General features: G+C 31.2%; 1 protein-coding gene across 1 annotated transcript in view; it reads left to right on the plus strand.

Moving 5' to 3' along the window:
* The first annotated feature begins 2,049 nt into the window (after window positions 1-2,049).
* The window catches only part of LOC143068035 (transcription initiation factor IIE subunit beta-like), a 210,152-nt gene continuing 190,413 nt past the window's right edge, over window positions 2,050-21,788 (plus strand). Inside the window, exon 1 of the mRNA XM_076241785.1 lies at window positions 2,050-2,061. The gene's annotated coding sequence lies outside the window, so the exon portion shown is untranslated. The remainder of the gene's footprint in view (window positions 2,062-21,788) is intronic.

Consider the following 21,788-nt stretch of genomic DNA (forward strand, 5'->3'; position numbering starts at 1 on the left):
GACATGCCAGCTCCAGACTTCAATTAAACTGACTGAAAGATTATGATTTCATCATTTGAGTTTTGAAAAAAGTCAACAATATCACTGATATCATCTGAAGCGCTAGACATTATATCTCGAGCCTCAATTACAATATCTTGGGCGCCCAACATAATACCTGTAGCGTTTGACTTAATTATAAAAACAATCAAGTTACTAACTAAATATCGGAAGTGTTCGACTTGCTATCTCGGACACTAGCTTAAAAATGTCGATTACTTGACCTTGCGTGGCACGAGCAGTCGACGTTATATATTGAGCGATGTAGACATATCAAATCGTTTTTTCAACGCTGAATTCATTATTGTCTTTAAATTTTGCATTGTTTATTCTACTAAAGAACATGTTTTTATGATAAGAGAAAAGGTAGATTGATTGATATATCAATTCGAACACTCGAGATCAAATGTCAGTTCTCGACTCTCATCCTCATTTGGGCGTATGACATTTGCGCCGATTTTGAACATTTTCGTTCTTTCATTGCGCCGATTTCATTTTTTCATTTGCGCCGATTTTTTTTATTTGCTCCTAATTAGATTTACAGGTAAGTTAATACTTGTACATGTACTATACCAGTGGTAAAATTTGGTTCTAAATGTTTTTCATTTATGTTTTTAAGATAATTTTGATTCATATGTTTCTGCAACTTCATTGTAACATGATAGACATATTGCACACTGAAACTAGCCGCGGAGACAATTCTTTAATCATCAAGGGCCATACATATCGGAAGATAAGTGTCCTGAAATATAACAACATATCTTACTAATGTACTATAAAACTGTGTAAAGCCAGAGTCACCACGGATTTTATTGTCAAAACACAGATCGAGCATAAATATGTGGCAGATGTCCGAAAGACAGAGGGTGAAGAACTACGGTTACGTTCAGGGAAAATGTCTGGAGATGCATCTTGTAGGCCTTCTTCCACCTCCCCACTGTGAGCAGGGGACAACAGTTATATACATGTTATGATTGACAATTCATAAATTTGTACAAGTGGCTAATGGAAGAGGTCTATAATGTAAAATGAAAAATAACATGACTTGGATGGAGAGTTCTCTCATTGGCACTCATATCACATCTTCTTATATCTTTTAAAGAATTGAATGCTTCTTTTTGTAAATTTATTGGGGTGTAAAAGCGTTGACCGAAGTACATTTTGTATGAAGCGCTTCCGCGCTTCATTCTTAAAATGTACGCACGGTCAACGCTTTTACAACACTATAAAGTTACAAAAAGAAGCATTCAATACTTATAATTACATTTTTTAGCTAGGATCATGAAAACACGATTGTTATCCAGTTTTATTTAATTCACCTGTGCACTTTATTGTGGGACCTTGTGTCATCATGCATGATAAATGTTATTGTCTCATGCAATTGTTTACGGAATAACATGTGATGTACTGTTAGCCAATTAGAATAACGTATTACAATGAAACATACATCTAATGTAATTATTATATGTATAGCACTCTCAGCTAATGATTATAAGTAATTTAAAACTTTTGACCATTTTAATTCCTGTAAATACATGTATATGCAGTTTTTTTTTTAATCGGCATTTTCCTACACCCTAGCACATATAAATTATTATATATTAAAAAAAAACACAAAAAAAACACAAAACTTTATGATGACAATCCTATGAATTAATTATGATATCTATTATTTAGTGATCATTATAACCAAATTCAGTCATCTGTATATAATATAATTAATTGTTTCCCTATGTTTTAAGGTGTAAATAGTTGCTCAAACTATACCCTTTGGGTAGTGCTCCACATTTAATGGAGGAATATACAAGAAACTGAACTGAACTGAACTGAACTGAATTATTCACCTGTAATTTACCTGTAAAACAATCGGCGCAAATGAAAGAAAATATCGGCGCAAATGAAAGAAAAAATCGGCGCAAATGCAAAATGACGCCTCATTTGATTTTTAAATTTCAAAATCAAATACGGAATTATACAAAATTAACCTTTCTACTATCGGTGTAAGTATCCAAAGAAAGTAATCAAAGCACTATAAGCGATGTAGGCAGTTAACCAAAAAGCAAGGCAAACGTAATTAGGGAAACTGTGGCAGTGTTGCTTCAATTTATTTCAAACATTAGACATTCGTTTATTGTAAATTTATGTTTATTTAATGGCAAATTAATTAACAATGATCCATAAATAACAAGAGACTGTCACAACGACAGCAAACCGGAGTTATTAACATTTATTTGTGTCCTGCCAATATTACAAGAACCATAACTGATGAAAGGTGAAAGTAAAAATCGTCAATATCAAATTTGACCTCCATTGTGTCATCAGTATCAACATATTAAAGTTTGAAAAGCTTAAGTTGAATGGTTCACGAGTAAATGCACGGACACGACTTAAAAAAGCAAATTTTCAATCTTTCAAGAACCATAACTTCTGAACGGTTAAAGTCAAAATCGTCATTATTGAACTTGACCTCAATTTTGTCATCAGTATCAACATATTGAAATTGGAGAAGCTTTGGTTGAACAGTTCATGCATAAATGCACGGACACGACTGGAAATGCCATTTTTCAATCTTTCAAGAACCATAACTCCTGAACGGTAAAAGTCAAAATCGTCATTATTGAACTTGACTTCCATTTTGTCATCAGTAACAACATATTAAAATTTGGGAAGCTTTGGTTGAACAGTTAGTGCGTAAATGCAAGGACGCGACTGAAAATGCCATTTTTCTATCTTTCAAGAACCATAACTCCTGAACGGTAAAAGTCAAAATCGTCATTATTGAACTTGACCTTCATTTTGTTGTCTGTAACAACATATTAAAATTTGAAAAGCTTCGGTTGAATGGTTCATAAGTAAATGCACGGACAACATTTGGTTGTCGCCCGCCCGGCCGCCCGCCGTACATCCCCAAATCAATAACCGACATTTTTGTCACAAAAATCCGGTTAAAAATTGTGATAGGCCCAGAAATAATTCCTAAAATAATTAAAGTAAATTCAATTAACCTAGTCTCATTTTATGCACCAATAAAATTTTATAATAAACATACTATTTGTAACGGGATTCCGTTACGAAGTCTCCCAAATAAAGCTCCAACAATTCGTCATTCACGTTGAAGCCTGACATTGGACAAAGTCCAGTACACATTGGTTAAGAGTAGTAAAGTGATATACATATGCGACGCATAGGAGAATGATCTTGTATGACATTCAAATCTTTTTGAAATGACGAACAGGAATAAATACGGTTTAGGAGTGGGGATCTTGACCGTTTACAAGTTCTCAAACAGGAAGGGTGAGGTGACCTCCACGGACTCGCCATAAACCTTATTATATTTGTTATACATGATATAAAAAAGAAGTTGTGGTATGATTGCCAATGAGACAAATATCCATAAAAGATCAAAATGACACACACATTAAAAATTATAGGTCACCGTACGGCCTTCAACAATGAGCAAATCTCATACCGCACATAGTCAGCTATAAAAGGCCCCGATAAGACAATGTAAAACAATTCAAACGAGAAAACTAACGGCCTTATTTATGTAAAAAAAAACAAGTGTGGACACAGATGAGTGTGGATAGTATGTATGGATGTTTGACAGTGTCTTATGACAAAATGAGTTCTGTTTTTCCTATATGGTGTTATTAACTGTGTTGCACGAGGACAACCATTCTAAGCATTATGAGTGTTATTTATTAATTTTTGTATGCCCCCACCTACGATAGTAGAGGGGCATTATGTTTTCTGGTTTAAAAAAATGAACGAAAAACAAATATGTAACACATAAACAAACGACAACCACTGAATTCCAGGCTCCTGCCTTGGGACATGCACATACATAAAAAATGTGGCAGGATGAATATATATGGTTTGGGGTTGGGATCTCGATCATTTCCAAGTTCTCTAACAGGTATGGGTGGGTGACCCAAGGGACTCACCCTATATTTCATTTGATTTGTTTTATTTTCTCATACATAAATATATATAGTTAAGGATTGGGATCTCGACCAATTACATGTTCTAAAACAGGAGTGGGTGGGGTGACCACAGGGAATCCCCATATATCTCATTTGATTTGTTTATTGTCCCATATATGTGGTTAAGGTGTGGGGGACTCGACCGTTTACAAATTCTCAAACAGGATGGAAATAATGACCCACGTACTCCCTGAATATATCATTTGATTTGTTTTATTGTCCCATACATGACAACACAATTCAAATTGTCTGTGTACCAGTTATTACATCAATATATTCAAGAATGACTTATATTTTGAAAAAAAAACACATATAGCTGTGGTTAAAATCTGTTCGCATTGACAACAAATACTGTAAAGCTGCTTTTACTTTCAATTCCTCGTTCATTTATTCATACTTCGACTCTTTGCCAAATGCTTACATGTAATTTATGATGAGCTTTATCCTTTATTTATTGTTAAAATGAATTTCTTTAAAAACTCCTTTACATAAGACAAAAAGAATCAATGAAATAATTTACCTACCCTCGTGCTGATACTTCGTACATTGTGCTGCAAAGTAACTTGTGCAATGAAAGGTTTACCGAACAGAACAAAAGTCTACAGAAAAAGGATGCTGCCAATTCCCCGTCACGTGACCAATACTTTTTTTCATGGGAATGTTGAACATAAAAGGGTAAAAAAAGGCTTTGATCTGTAGTATCAACCATGGGAAAATTTGACTTCAAAGAAGTTCAATAGGTACCATCAAAGATTCTTTGACTAATTTCGTGTTTGAAGTTACTACACTGTCGTTGATTGTAGATTTCATCCATGCATCAAACGAATAGCACAGGACCATGTCGTTTGCTTTGCTAAACATTTTTTATTTTATTTTTTATTGTTGCATTAAATTCACAATTCTCCTTTCCTTGCCTTCTTCTAATTTAAAATTGATGAGTTTAAAGTAAAAAAAAATTTATAGTAATACAACTGACATGTAACTGAGAAGTCAGGAATTTGTGGTTCTAACCCATAATTTTATTTGAAAGTATTATCTCAAATATTTTAAGATACATTATTTAACTAATTCTCTCTTATTAAAATTTTTCAAACGCTATCAATGTGATTTAAAAATGATAGTAACGTATATATGCACCCACCCCACCCCATTTATATGTATCTGTATTGGGATACTATTATAGAGCGGTAAAATAATATAAGATAATATGAATGATCTGTTGTTTCAATTATTACTGATGGTTCATGTTTGTCCATCGGCTTTAGAATTGGGCGTTTTCAATAAAAACGTCATTTCTTGTCCAAGCTACTATTAAAAAAAATGTGTTTGATCTTTACAAGTCCTTTTTGTGCAGTCAATACATTGAATAAGATAATGATTTAAATGTGTAAGCAAAGAAACATACTATTTTAGAGGGATTAATAAGATATTTGATTCCTGCATGGTTCAAAATTTCCAAGTCCTCTAGTTCAATTGATACCTTTGTATACAATATTTTACAAGTACTAATGTTAAAGTTTAATTTAACTTAAATGGGTTGTAATTTCCCCTTTTTGATAGCAGATGTTTTATTTATATATGAATGTTTTATTTAATGTTTAATCATTACAAATTCTATAAATTAAATAGATTTTGGTATTTATAAATGATTTAAAAAAAACATATAATTAATATACGGAAATTATTAAAAAAAAATTTGGAAAGTAACAAAAATTTAATTACCAAAATTTAAAAACCTTTAATATTTATAAGAAGAAGTAGAATACAATAATTGTTAAATGGCTGCTACTAAATGTTACATACAGAGTTTATCTACCACTTTGTGACGCGCGTATTTGAAGCAAACTCTTTTGACGTCCCATCTACTACCATTAAAGGTAGATTAGAAAAGAAAGATGCTGATGTGAGGAAAATGTTCAAAAGCAAGAACAATCTCCGATTTAAAACTTTAATCATCCTTTAAATTTGATTTAGGTAATTGATTAGGACGACTACTTTAAAGTCGTTTGAGTTTTAGTATTTTTCTTTTAAAGAAACTTTCATTACGAACTATACTGGTATTATGTGACCAAAACATGTTCATTAATTTTGTTATATTCCAGGACTTATATCTTCTTTATCATTAAAGTATAGTGGGCCCCTAATTAGGAAAGTTGTTTAAAATACAATAAGATATTTCCCTTTTAAGTTATAAAAAAAATCGTTGTTTTAAAGTCTATTCATTAAAATGTACACTCTTAAATAAGTTTGAGAGAATAATCATTGACACAATGGAGCAAAATCATCTTATTTAAGGGAAGAGGGAGGGGGTTAAAAAAAGGTAAATTTTAAACGAAAAAATATATTTCTTGTTATTTGGCGAAAAAAATAATAAAGTGGCGAAAAATATATTGTTTTGGCGAAAGAGGTGGCGAAGAAATAATTGATCAAGGGAAAACCCTGGTATCAAGTAGTTATGGAAATATTACAGAAATATGCAAAATAAGATGTTCATAAAACAATGACAACTTGTACAAAATATCTGTAAAAATTATAATTTGTACAACATTACATCTTGTACACAACATATATATGCAACTGGTATGATCCCTTAAATTGTCATTTCAAAGAAAACAGTAGACATTATACAGCGAGTCTTTAAATATTAAAGTAGTATAATCGTAGTTTATATATACAGATAAACGCGAAAAATAATTGTCTTTTCTAAGGTGGTAAGATAGTTGTGGATCTAAACACCATAATATGGACAACGCTCTGATTGGCTAATTTATTTCTCATTTTTGTTATCTATCATACGAGTGGTTGTACTTGTGTGCATGTTTCAAACCGGAAGTCTTATCTATGACTAAAAGTCAGTCTGATGACGGAATTGATATTCGGACTCCTTTTTTTGTTGTTTTTCTCCAAAAATGAACCATAAGAATGGACGACAAATGCGACTATGCATGTCATCTTTAAAACCCAGAGGCATGATGATTAATTTATCATGGAAGGAAGAGAAGCGACACACAAAAGGAGGTCTTCTCGTTTAATAGTATAAAAATACAAATATAGTACTAAACAATACAGTATACATAGCTACAAACACAAATTAGAAACAACAGTTTTTATATATTAGTATATATATCGGAGTAAATTTGTAATTTATATATAGTAATTAGCAACCTTGTACACGTATGCTAGATAGCCAGTCAAGGTCGTTAAAAACTTCCATTTGTTGTATGCTGATTGCAAATTACTGTATATAGTAAGTAAGTAAATAGTTTATTATAGTGTCACGATCCAATATACATCATCATATACAATATAAAAAAATTCTTTAAAACAATATTAGATCCCTGCCTTTAAGACATATGAGACACTTTCATCCTTTTCAAACTAAAAAATATATACTATAATGTAAAAGAAATATTTAAATAATATATGTGAATATAAATAGTTTCTAAAATTTGGTAATTAAACTAATTGAATTTGAATAAGTATACATAAATATTTGTGTAAACTGATTAATCCATCATCCTTGAATGTGCATGGTGACATTGCACTTTTATGTTCTGTGTAAATACAAAAATGTAACAGTCTCTCATAGTTCTTTTAAGAATGACACATGCATTCTAAATTTTTTATATTATGTACTTTTATTATATTGTGTTTATACTTTCTATGTATGTAGTGAAACTATCCTTGAATCCTTCATTTACATTATGTTTAGATTGTTTTGAACGTTTATATGACATCTAACATCCATCGTCAATCAATCAATAAACTAGTATGATTTGTGGTACGTGTTGTGAATCTCAAGCAGAATTGCTTTTGATACAGATGTACAATATATAATAATGTAAATTTTTCAGCATCAAATGCGGGCTGTTCATAGCCGTGATCTCCTAGTCGTTGGCATCGTACACAATGTAACAGTGCCAAGTTCAAATCTAGCAGTATGAATGAATCTTTTTATTGTAATTTTTCTCTCGACCAAAATATTGTTTTAAACTTAGTGATAATATATATTTCATTTTTCATATACAATTGATGATTTTGTTTCTGTATTTACATTGGAAGACGTAGTTTGACTGGCAGTGGCGGATCTAGATGGGTCAAATAAGGCGTTGCTTGGACGTTTTTGGGGAAACTGATTAATCAGACAAGTCTTCGAGAACTTTCCCATTTCCCGTGTATTTATTTTTTATGCGACAATTATTTACTTATAATGATATGTTTTGCTGGTATTTACTGATTATAACAAACTCATGTGATTCGCTATGGCGGAGTTGACCAGTTCGCCGTAAAACGTCACTCAGTCATTTTGAAAATCAAATTTCAGTAACACTGACTGAGGATAACAATCATGACATCTTCAAAACGAAACAGGATTGAACAAGAACGTATTGACTTGAAGTTCTATTTCACAATTCCACGAGACAGAAAGTTATACTCTTTACACTTTCTTGAAAAAAAGTTCCACAACATTATTACTTACCTACGGAAACCTGTGTAACCCCAAACGCCCCAGCCTATTTTTACTAGAAATAACACAGCTGAATGATGGTCCCCAGTCTAAATAGATTTAAAGTGTAAGGAACGAACCATTTGTTAGAGAAGGCGGTCTGAGATATTTGAAAGAAAAAAAACTGACTTGGGTTTTTGTCTATTAAAAACTAAAATTTTGACCGTATCTGGATTGAAAACAATAATCTTGTCCACTTTTTAGCTCACCTGGCCTAAAAGGCCATGTGAGCTTTTCTCATCACTTGGCGTCCGTCGTCGTCGTCGTCGTCTGTCGTCGTTAACAATTTTTCAAACATCTTCTCCTCTGAAACTACTGAATGGATTTGAATGAAACTTAACATGATTGTTCCTTAGTATATCCTGCACAAAATGTGCGCTTCGATTTTTGATCCGTCAAAAAACATGGCCGCCGTTACTTAAAATAGAACATAGGGGTCAAATGCAGTTTTTGGCTTATATCTCAAAAACGAAAGCATTTAGAGCAAATCTGACATGGGGTAAAAATGTTCATTAGGTCAAGATCTATCAGCCCTGAAATTTTCAGATGAATCAAACAAACCATTGTTGGGTTGCTGCCACTTAATTGGTAATTTTAAGGAAATTTTGCAGTTTTTGGTCATTATCTTGAATACTATTATAGATAAAGATAAACTGTAAACAGCAAAAAAGATCAGCAAAGTAAGATCTACAAATAAGTTAATATGACCAAAATTGTCAATTGACCCCTTAAGGGGTTATTGTCCTTTAATGACAATTTTTCACAATTTGTTCATCATATTTGCCAACTTTAAAAAATCTTCTCCTCTGAAACTACTGAATGGATTTGGTTAAAACTTAGCATGATTGTTCCTTAGATTATCCTGCACAAAGTGTGTGCTTTGATTTTTGATCCGTCAAAAAACATGGCCGCCGTTACTTAAAATAGAACATAGGGGTCAAATGCAGTTTTTGGCTTATATCTCAAAAACAAAAGCATTTAGAGCAAATCTGACATGGAGTAAAAATGTTCATTAGGTCAAGATCTATCAGCCCTGAAATTTTCAGATGAATCAAACAAACCATTGTTGGGTTGCTGCCACTTAATTGGTAATTTTAAGGAAATTTTGCAGTTTTTGGTCATTATCTTGAATATTATTATAGATAAAGATAAACTGTAAACAGCAAAAAAGATCAGCAAAGTAAGATCTACAAATAAGTCAATTTGACCAAAATTGTCAATTGACCCCTTAAGGGGTTATTGTCCTTTAATAACAATTTTTCACAATTTGTTCATCATATTTGCTAACTTTAAAAAATCTTCTCCTCTGAAACTACTGAATGGATTTGGTTAAAACTTAGCATGGTTGTTCCTTAGATTATCCTGCACAAAGTGTGTGCTTTGATTTTTGATCCGTCAAAAAACATGGCCGCCGTTACTTAAAATAGAACATAGGGGTCAAATGCAGTTTTTGGCTTATATCTCAAAAACGAAAGCATTAAGAGCAAATCTGACATGGAGTAAAAATGTTCATTAGGTCAATATCTATCAGCCGTGAAATTTTCAGATGAATCAAACATCCAATTGTTGGGTTGCTGCCACTTAATTGGTAATTTTAAGGAAATTTTGCAGTTTTTGGTCATTATCTTGAATATTATTATAGATAAAGATAAACTGTTAACAGCAAATATGATCAGCAAAGTAAGATCTACAAATAAGTCAATTTGACCAAAATTGTCAATTGACCTCTTTAGGAGTTATTGCCCTTTAAAGACTTTTTTCACAATTTGTTCACCATGTTGACTTACTTTAAAAAATCTTCTCTTATGAAACTGCTGTATCAATTTCAGCCAAACTTAGGCTAAATGAGTTTCAGAGTTTCAGAGTATCTAGTATAAATTTTATATTTCATTTCCTTGTATGTCAAGAAACATAGCTCCTATGGCTAAAATAGAACATAGGAGAAAATGATTTTTTTTTGCTTTTGAAGAAAATAGGACGATTCAAAGAACATTTAAATAAATTGAAAAGCCAAAATAATCATTGATGAGAGATTAAACCAAAAAAATTCAGGTGAGCGATTCAGGCTCTTGAGAGCCTCTTGTTTGCTATAAGAAACGAAAGTTTCCAACAAAATTATTTAGAATTATATAAACATGATGAACAAAAAAACGGGCGTATTTTTTGGGGGGCGGGGGTTTGCATGTGTGACTGGAATGTCTGTTTCGGCGAACTGATACTGCATATTAAATACTTTTTTCAAGACCGAAATGCCACCGGCTGCTGTGTGTGATCCATTTGTCAACCGTCATTCATAAACTCGCTGTCATTTTAGAATTATGTCGTAGCCTTTTGTTAATTTGGAACCCCGCATTTCCATTAAAAAAATTTGGCGAAACATATCAACCGAGCATTTGGATAAAAATTGCTTGTTTGTCTTTCTTCAATCGTGTCGGTCGTATTGTAAATTTCATTGAAGAGCCCGGCGTATATCTGGTTTACAACAAGAAATCTGTGAGGTTGTTCTAACTTAACATACAACAAACAAGAATTGTCCATGTCGAGGTCCTACATGCAATAAAGCAGTAAATAGCTTTGGATCCATACTATTATTTTATATATACAGCATAAAAAAATGTTCAACCCTTACACTTTACAACAACTATAAAATATATATGCCCAAAATAAGGAACCGTTTAAACATGCATTCTACATAAATTTTATGTTTTTTAGCCCCCAAAAAGGTCACAATTTTTTTCGACTCGCTTCGCTCAGCCATCTTTAAAAATGTCGCCCCTTTTCTAAAATCCAGAATCCGCCCATGAAATTCAGTACATGACGTCACAAAGTATATCGGTTTTTAGATATTCTAAAAATAACCGTGCGATATGCTTTTTGCCGGTCAATATGCTTTTTGCTATCCGTCGTTTTTTCTCTACCTTCGAAACTATAGTTTAACATGTGACTATCTCTAAACGAATCAAATATGTTAAAATATACGAATTAATAATATATATATATATATATATATATATAGTGTTTTAATGAATGGCTATTATTTATTTTGAATTTATTGAACCATAAAACTAATTTTTGACTCTTCACATTGAATAATCCGCGAAGCGGATTATGTAAAATGTGAAGAGTCAAAAATTAGTTTTATGGTTCAATAAAATCAAAATAAATTATTGCCATTCATTATAAATAAATTTCTATCAAAAATAAGGCTCAAAGAACTTTTTATATTATTAATCTTAACAATTACAACGTACGCACATGTTGGCGTATGAATACACAACGTCAGAGTGGGCGTGTCACCATTAAAATTGGTAACATTGAAAATAAAACTAATAATTTTAACTAATCAGAAGACAGTAAATACACAAAATTTATTTATTGTATGATATTTTATTAGATAACAAGTGTGGACACAGATGAGTGTGGATTTGTTTTTCGTTTATTTTTTGTACATAAATAAGGCCGTCAGTTTTCTCGTTTGAATTGTTCTACATTGTCATTTCGGGGCCTTTAATATCTGACTCTGCGGTATGGGCTTTGCTCATTGTTGAAGGTCGTACTGTAGTTGTTTTAATTTCTGTGTCATTTTGGTCTCATTGGCAATCATACCACATCTTTTTCATATGTATTTGCTTACTATTTGTATGGATCTATGTATATTACTTTATGGTGGATCGTCAGTATCATTAGTAAAACTTTTTGTCAAAATGTCGAATTGTTTTTTTTAGTAATGAAAATGCCTGACATGATGCTTGGGGCTAGATGAGCTAGAAAGAGAACTTATGTGTTGTGGTTTTTTCTTCAATTCTTTGATAATATTTCCTCCAAAGCTTGTCAAAGCAAAAAAGAGTTTTTACTAATGTGAAAATGATATCGTGAAAAGATCCTTTGTCAGCATGCTTCAAAGACTCATAACTGTTATTAGAGTAATCTGGTAGAATTCAAGCATGTAAGGTGGATATTATGAGCATCTAGTTAATGTGTCTAGATATCTAAAAAGTTATAATATTCAATACAAAAATGGTAGTGCAAAATTATTCTCTTTTTATTTTTTTGGTTATAATATATGGACACAAATATAAGTGATACCATTACAGTATTTGTTGTGGTATGAAAGTGTAGTAATTAACATTTACTGTAACAATGTTAGTGAGAGCCGTGGTGTAGTGGTTAGATCATCGAACTACTAACACAAAGGTTCCTGGTTCGATTCCCGTTCGAGATGACAATTTCAGGGACTCAATTTTCTGCTCTCCCTTGACACCATTTGCGAGTATGGTCTTAAGGAAACGATGATAGTCCGTCGCAAGGGGACGATAAATGGCTGACCCGTGATAAGAGAGAGCCATATCTCTTGCACGTTAAAGACACCCTTGTAGATTTCGAAAAAGAGTAGGCTAATGCCGCTACAAGGCAGCACTATCACCCGCAAAGTGGAAAGGGATTAATATAAGTTGCAAAACTTGTTTCCCAATCCAAACATATGTTAATTCACACAAATTAAGAAATAAACGAATAAATGAAAAAATGTTGAACAGGTACAATGAAATATAATAGTTTTAGAAATCAATTAGGCCAGATAGGCCTAAATTTGTTCTTCTTCACATAATTGAATGACCATTTACACTCAGGTCCTAGTCTTTAGTAGGCAATACAGATGTATTAAAACAACCTAGCATAATATTGCGTGAAGGGGGAGTAGCATTGTCCGTTTTTTTTTCTTCAATTTGATCAATAGACACATAATGTTTGGTTCAAATCGAAATAAAATGCTTTTTTTTTTATCTCCCTATTACATACTAGTACATTGTACATAGAATGAATACTACTTTGACAAATCCTTGTACATGAGAGTTGTATGTCAATTCTTTATTTCACAAAGAATGAATTGCACAGCAATGAACTCAGCTCAAAGCAAAACACTTTAATGATACACTTAGACAGAGAGCTCAATCCAGTGATATACTTTGTACTACAGGTTCTTCAGGAACATCATCGACTAAAACCATATCTCACCAACATGACTTACTACATGGTTGGATCTGACAGAAATCCTGAAAAAGAAATGAATTTTATCATCGTATTTTAAGTATATATACACAGATTAAAACTTTCGCATTTGTGGCAAAAACATTCAGTATTTAGCAACTTTCAATCGCTTTATGCACAAATTAATATAGGTTGAGTGCCTCTCTTGTCGGCAATAAGAACATACCTCCACTTAGTTTTAGTCAACTGATGAAGAAACATTCAAAACTATAAAATTTTATTTAAGACTTATCAGTGTCTATTTGCCATCGCCACTGAATCAATGATATATGTACACATCTATACATGTAAGACTAACATTAAAGTATATCCGACTAAAACTGACGTTCGGTCTTTACTTCATCCCAAAAAGCTCGCTATACTTTTCCTTTTTTGTCTTTTGTTCGAGCCTGTATATTGACCTCTAGATATCTTTCAATTACATCCAGTTTGGTGCGTGTTGATGTTTGATAGTTGTAAATATAAGGAAATAATAACCGAATAAGGAAATGAAAATTGAATAAGGAAAAAGAAATCCAATAAGGAAACAGAAACCGAATAAGGAAAAAGAAACTGAATAAGGAAATAGAAACCGAATAAGGAAACAGAAACCGAATAAGGAAATGAAAATCGAATAAGGAAATGGAAATCGAATAAGGAAATAGAAACTGTATAAGGAAATGAAAAAGAACGAATAAGGAAACGAAAAAAAAATTTGAAAAACTTTTTGAGAAAAAAAATTTTGAGGATAAAAAATTTGAGGAAAAAAAAATTTTGAGGAAAAAAAAATTTGAGGAAAAAAAATTTTTGAGGAAAAAAAATTTTGAAGCAAAAAAAATTTTGTTTGGACTTGTAATATTTTTCAAAATTGAATATCGAAAGGAAAAAGGAACCGAATAAGGAAATGGAAATCGAATAAGGAAATGGAAATCGAATAAGGAAATGAAAATCCAATAAGGAAATAGAAACCGAATAAGGAAATAGCAATCGAATAAGGAAATGAAAACCGAATAAGGAAATAGAAACCGAATAAGGAAATAGAAACCGAATAAGGAAACAGCAATCGAATAAGGAAATGAAAATCGAATAAGGAAATAGAAACCGAATAAGGAAATAGAAACCGAAAAAGGAAATGAATATTGAAAAAGGAAAAAGAAACCGAATAAGGAAATGGAAATCGAATAAGGAAATGGTAATCGAATAAGGAAATGAAAATCCAATAAGGAAATAGAAACCGAATAAGGAAATAGAAACCGAAAAAGGAAATGAATATTGAAAAAGGAAAAAGAAACCGAATAAGGAAATAAAAATCGAATAAGGAACTAGAAACCGAATAAGGAAATCGAAACCGAATAAGGAAATAGAAACCCAATAAGGAAATAGAAACTAAATAAGGAAATAGAAACCGAAAAAGGAAATGAATATTGAAAAAGGAAAAAGAAACCGAATAAGGAAAAAGAAACCGAATAAGGAAATAGAAACCGAATAAGGAAATAGAAACTGAATAAGGAAATAGAAACCGAAAAAGGAAATGAATATTGAAAAAGGAAAAAGAAACCGAATAAGGAAAAAGAAACCGAATAAGGAAATAGAAACCGAATAAGGAAATAGAAACTGAATAAGGAAATAGAAACCGAAAAAGGAAATGAATATTGAAAAAGGAAAAAGAAACCGAATAAGGAAATGAAAATCGAATAAGGAAATGGAAATCGAATAAGGAAATGAAAATCCAATAAGGAAATAGAAACCAAATAAGGAAATAGAAACCGAATAAGGAAATAGAAACCGAATAAGGAAACAGCAATCGAATAAGGAAATGAAAATGGAATAAGGAAATAGAAACCGAATAAGGAAATAGAAACCGAAAAAGGAAATGAATATTGGAAAAGGAAAAAGAAACCGAATAAGGAAATGGAAATCGAATAAGGAAATGGAAATCGAATAAGGAAATGAAAATCCAATAAGGAGATAGAAACCGAATAAGGAAATAGAAACTGAAAAAGGAAATGAATATTGAAAAAGGAAAAAGAAACCGAATAAGGAAATGAAAATCGAATAAGGAACTAGAAACCGAATAAGGAAATCGAAACCGAATAAGGAAATAGAAACCCAATAAGGAAATAGAAACTAAATAAGGAAATAGAAACCGAAAAAGGAAATGAATATTGAAAAAGGAAAAAGAAACCGAATAAGGAAAAAGAAACCGAATAAGGAAATAGAAACCGAATAAGGAAATAGAAACTGAATAAGGAAATAGAAACCGAAAAAGGAAATGAATATTGAAAAAGGAAAAAGAAACCGAATAAGGAAAAAGAAACCGAATAAGGAAATAGAAACCGAATAAGGAAATAGAAACTGAATAAGGAAATAGAAACCGAAAAAGGAAATAAATATTGAAAAAGGAAAAAGAAACCGAATAAGGAAATGAAAATCGAATAAGGAACTAGAAACCGAATAAAGAAATGAAAATTGAATAAGGAAATAGAAATCAAATAAGGAAACAGAAACCGAATAAGGAAATAGAAACGAAAAAGGAAATGAATATTGAAAAAGGAAAAAGAAACCGAATAAGGAAATGAAATTCAAATAAGGAACTAGAAACCGATAGGAAATCGAAACCGAATAAGGAAATAGAAACCCAATAAGGAAATGGAATCCGATTCAGGGAATAGAAACCGAAAAAGGAAATGAATATGAAAAGGAAATAAAAATCGAATAAGGAAAAAGAAATTGAATAAGGAAACGAAAAAAAAAATTTGAGAAAAAAAATTTTAGGAAAAAAAATTTTGAGGAAAAAAAATTTGAGAAAAAAAAAATTTTGAGGAAAAAAAATTTGAGGAAAAAAAAATTTGAGGAAAAAAAAAATTTGAGAAAAAAAAAAATTTGAGGAAAAAAATTTTGAGGAAAAAAAAATTTTGAGGAAAAAAAAATTTGAAGCAAAAAAAAAATTTAGTTTGGACTTGTAATATTTTTCAAAATTGAATATCGAAATAGGAAAAAGGAACCGAATAAGGAAATGGAAATCAAATAAGGAAATGGAAATCGAATAAGGAAATGAAAATCCAATAAGGAAATAGAAACCGAATAAGGAAATAGAAACCGAATAAGGAAATAGAAACCGAATAAGGAAACAGCAATAGAATAAGGAAATGAAAATCGAATAAGGAAATAGAAACCGAATAAGGAAATAGAAACCGAAAAAGGAAATGAATATTGAAAAAGGAAAAAGAAACCGAATAAGGAAATGGAAATCGAATAAGGAAATGGAAATCGAATAAGGAAATGAAAATCCAAGAAGGAAAAAGAAATCGAATAAGGAAATAGAAACCGAAAAAGGAAATGAATATTGAAAAAGGAAAAAGAAACCGATTAAGGAAATGAAAATCGAATAAGGAACTAGAAACCGAATAAGGAAATCGAAACCGAATAAGGAAATAGAAACCCAATAAGGAAATAGAAACTAAATAAGGAAATAGAAACCGAAAAAGGAAATGAATATTGAAAAAGGAAAAAGAAACCGAATAAGGAAAAAGAAACCGAATAAGGAAATAGAAACCGAATAAGGAAATAGAAACCCAATAAGGAAATAGAAACTAAATAAGGAAATAGAAACCGAAAAAGGAAATGAATATTGAAAAAGGAAAAAGAAACCGAATAAGGAAAAAGAAACCGAATAAGGAAATAGAAACCGAATAAGGAAATAGAAACTGAATAAGGAAATAGAAACCGAAAAAGGAAATGAATATTGAAAAAGGAAAAAGAAACCGAATAAGGAAAAAGAAACCGAATAAGGAAATAGAAACCGAATAAGGAAATAGAAACTGAATAAGGAAATAGAAACCGAAAAAGGAAATGAATATTGAAAAAGGAAAAAGAAACCGAATAAGGAAATGAAAATCGAATAAGGAACTAGAAACCGAATAAGGAAATGAAAATTGAATAAGGAAATAGAAATCAAATAAGGAAACAGAAACCGAATAAGGAAATAGAAACGAAAAAGGAAATGAATATTGAAAAAGGAAAAAGAAACCGAATAAGGAAATGAAAATCGAATAAGGAACTAGAAACCGAATAAGGAAATCGAAACCGAATAAGGAAATAGAAACCCAATAAGGAAATAGAATCCGATTCAGGGAATAGAAACCGAAAAAGGAAATGAATATGAAAAAGGAAATAAAAATCGAATAAGGAAAAAGAAATTGAATAAGGAAACGAAAAAAAATGAGGAAAAAAAAAAATTTGAGAAAAAAAATTTTAGGAAAAAAAATTTTGAGGAAAAAAAATTTGAGAAAAAAAAAATTTTGAGGAAAAAAAATTTGAGGAAAAAAAAATTTGAGGAAAAAAAAAATTTGAGAAAAAAAAAAATTTGAGGAAAAAAATTTTGAGGAAAAAAAAATTTTGAGGAAAAAAAATTTTGAGGAAAAAAAATTTTGAAGCAAAAAAAAATTTAGTTTGGACTTGTAATATTTTTCAAAATTTGAATATCGAAAAAGGAAAAAGGAAAAAGGAACCAACTTGTGTCTGGTCATTTGATTAGGGAATTTCCTTTTTGAATTTTCCTCCGAGTTCAGTATTTTTGTTATTATTTTTTATTTATCAGAAGCACGTGTCTTGTACGCAGAAATTGAAATACATATGATATAACATAATACTTTAAACAAGTCTTGAAACGAGATTACATGATAGGAACTAGAGTCTAGTCATAAATAAAAACGGCACCAGCTTGTCACGTAACAGAAGTTAACGAGTTCTTTATAAACCCAAGAGATGGTAAAATTCATTTTAAATGGTACTTATATAGATATTCAATGGATTTACACTTTTGACAACCTCGATTACAGAAGTCGGCAATGGAATCAGTAAATAGTCTAAACATGAGGTAATCAAGTTCCATTGAATTATACTCGTACAAATTGAATATACACCACACTCTTGTGATTTCGATATCAAAATGAAACTTTACTTCCTGATACTTAAACACGACAAAACAACATTTTTGTTTCAAAAAGTCCAGTTTTTATGTTTATATATTTAGTTGCTAAATCAACTCTGCGTGTGTCTTTTTACGAAAATAGCAGTGTATTTTCAAATTATAGAAGTGTACTAATGGTGGGTTAGTTTTGATCAGTGCTTTATAAAAGAATTATATAAAACAAAATGAAAAGAAAAATTTGAACAGGTTTTTTTATACTTGCATGGCTAAGTTTTACTTTTTTTCAAAGAAAATCCTTTATATGATCAAAATCTTCATAAATGTACCGGTATTGAAACATTGACTCCCTGAAACTAATTCGCAGATAATTTCCCGAATGCAATGACCTAAACTACGACACCTTTCGATTTGACTTTGGCCACCGACAGCAAAAGTTTAAGGGGAAACAGTGATGAAATAATTTTTAACACACGTGTTCTTGAAGGTACATATAAATAACAGATTTTTAAAGTCTAATAAATAAATTTACAACTGTCAATGCATAGTTTAATAAACAAATATGAACACATGGAAACTATAAAAAAATGTTCTGCTTCTTTCAATTCACTTATCTGTCATGTTTACATGTGCTCTTTTTTTTTATTGTTTATCAATGCCACGATTCGGTAAACTTCGGAAACAAACTCGGAAGTGTATTAGTTCGTGATGAACAATCACAGAATGAAATATTTGTTGTCGATAATAAGTTAAAGATAGGTAGTAGTAATTAAAACCATGAATGCAAGACTCAGTTGAGTTAAATGCATGCATGAAGACCCATTGGTGGCCTTCGGCTGTTGTCTGTTCTATGGTCTGGTAGACGCTTTGACATCTTCCCCATTTTCATTCTCAATTTTATTGGGTCAATAATTTTGATAGCATCAAAATTAAAAGAAACTTGTTTCATAAGACTTTAACATAGATGTGATAAGAAGGGTGTTCCGAGTGAATGTTCAAAATCTACTTTAATCTGAGAGAACTTATTTTATTTAATAGTTGTAATTGTATTTGAACAAGCATTTAGTAAATTCGACAATTCTTAGATCGGTACTTTGTGTCTTTTTGCATGTTAGTTGTTTTGCACTGTGTGCTAATTCATTGTGTAAGCCATTTCCAATTGATTGTTACAGTTTGTTATAAATCTGGTAGTTGTTTTATATTTGGATGAATTCATTAACATTTCTAGTCCCATTTAATTTGGTAACTTTCAGTTTTTGTCTTGTTTTACAGAAATTTTACCGAAGCATTACATTTAAATTGGGAAAAATGAACAAGACTAATTTGAAATAGTGGACATCACAGAAAAATTGCAAAAAGAACAGATCATAATTTTCGATAGAATAAAAAGTATTGTTTGTATGATAAGTTAATTTGCACATACATATATTTGATGGGTTAAAACCAAAACGACAATGCAACACACACAGAAACGAACTATAAGATAACAACTGACATTTTCCTGACTTGGTACAGGACATTTTAAGAAAAATTGGTGGGTTGAACCTGGTTTTTCGGCTAGCCAAACCTGATGATGCCCTTTTAATAAATAATTCAAAGTTTGTTTACTATTTTGAACGCATCTATTCCATTACTTGATATAAGGAGACAACAGATACAGTTTAATATGCCTCATATCTTAAATACAATATAGGAATTGACATTGCAGGTCAAACAAAGTTTGATTACAAATGAGATGATTTCGGCTTCCCAATTGGAAACTTTCAATTTCTATGTAGCAGGCCGCCTGTATAATTATGGAGTACATAAATACCAGTTGATATGATATTTCAGGGTGTGCGTGTTCTATAATAATTTCTTTTATATGTTTTGCTGCCCACAAAGAAGCAATTACACCAAGAGTTTTAAGTGGTAAAACTGAATTCATCCCTTTTGTACAACGACATATTGAGTCGCTTGACTGTGATGTAAATCTTGTTTTACGGATGATGATAGATAAATTTCAATCGTCGTTACCGTTATCCCAAAAGTTAATTTGCAGCTTCGGTTTTCGAATGACAAGCACTGTTTGAAACATTGTTTGTTATAAAGTATACGGTATGCATTTTTAGTAAATGTAAACAAAAAACGGCATTAAGGATTTAGTATAGTATAAATGCATCGATTTGTTCATTAATTTCCTTGATATTATAATAGTAAGGGACTCGTTTCATATGATTTCAATCATGTAAAGAACACAATGCTTTCTGTGTACAATCGGTAGTTGACCGAGGTAAGCAATCAAACAAAGGCACAGGAAAAAATCATTGGAAATTCAATTAATCTGGTGCTTTAATTAAAACATCTTTTATAATAATACATAGAAGTTATCATAGTTTTTGCCGTCAACAAATGCCGAAAGTACTAATGTAATATGTACCGTTAGATATAACACATAATCGGTTGAGTTTTCATATAAATATTAGAATAAGATTTAGTCACACTTCCTTATTGTTCATTAGCGTGCTTCATTGGCTTTATGTCGGGAAAACTGTAGCATCTATCAATACGAAGATTACAATAGGGTAATCAACTACTGGAGTTTATGAAAGACAGACAACAATATATCGCAAGAAAATTATCGTAGATACAAAAATATCATAAAAGATGCTACAGGGAATACTACAGATTAAGCACATCGAGTACTCCGAAAAAGGGGATCAATTCAGATATTCAGAAGGCTCATCGGTTCCTGCTTCAATACTCATATTTCCAGGTTACTTTTAAAATCTGATGATAAGTCATGTTCGGCTATAATGTGTCATGCAATGCATTTCAATTTATTAGAAGAGTTCTTTCACCTATATTTAACGGCAATAAATATGTGACAAATTTCAATCAAAGTAGCAATTAGTAAAAAGTAAACCATTATAGGTCAAAGTACGGCCTTTATCACAGACCCTAGGCGCATAACGAACAGCAAGCTATAAAGGGGACACAAAAATTAATAGTGTAAAAACCATTCAAACTGGAAAAGCAACGGTATGTGAAATACGAGAAACGAGAAACACTTCTGAACCACATCAACAAATAACCACTGAACAAACAGATTCCGACTGAGGTCAGGTGCAAACGCATGCAGCGGGTTTAAATGTTTAACAGGGTCAACCGTCACCCTATCCTGAAGTAGTGGTTTACCATTACATTATAGAAAGACACACTATATAATATCAATTGAAATGGCTTAATTTAATCAAAAACACATATTTAAAAAAAGGTAAACAAACACTGAACGGATAAATTCGATCTATGACACAATATAAAT

This window comes from Mytilus galloprovincialis, chromosome 1 (assembly GCF_965363235.1).
Source record: "Mytilus galloprovincialis chromosome 1, xbMytGall1.hap1.1, whole genome shotgun sequence".
In the NCBI taxonomy this organism is placed as follows: Eukaryota; Metazoa; Mollusca; class Bivalvia; order Mytilida; family Mytilidae; genus Mytilus; species Mytilus galloprovincialis.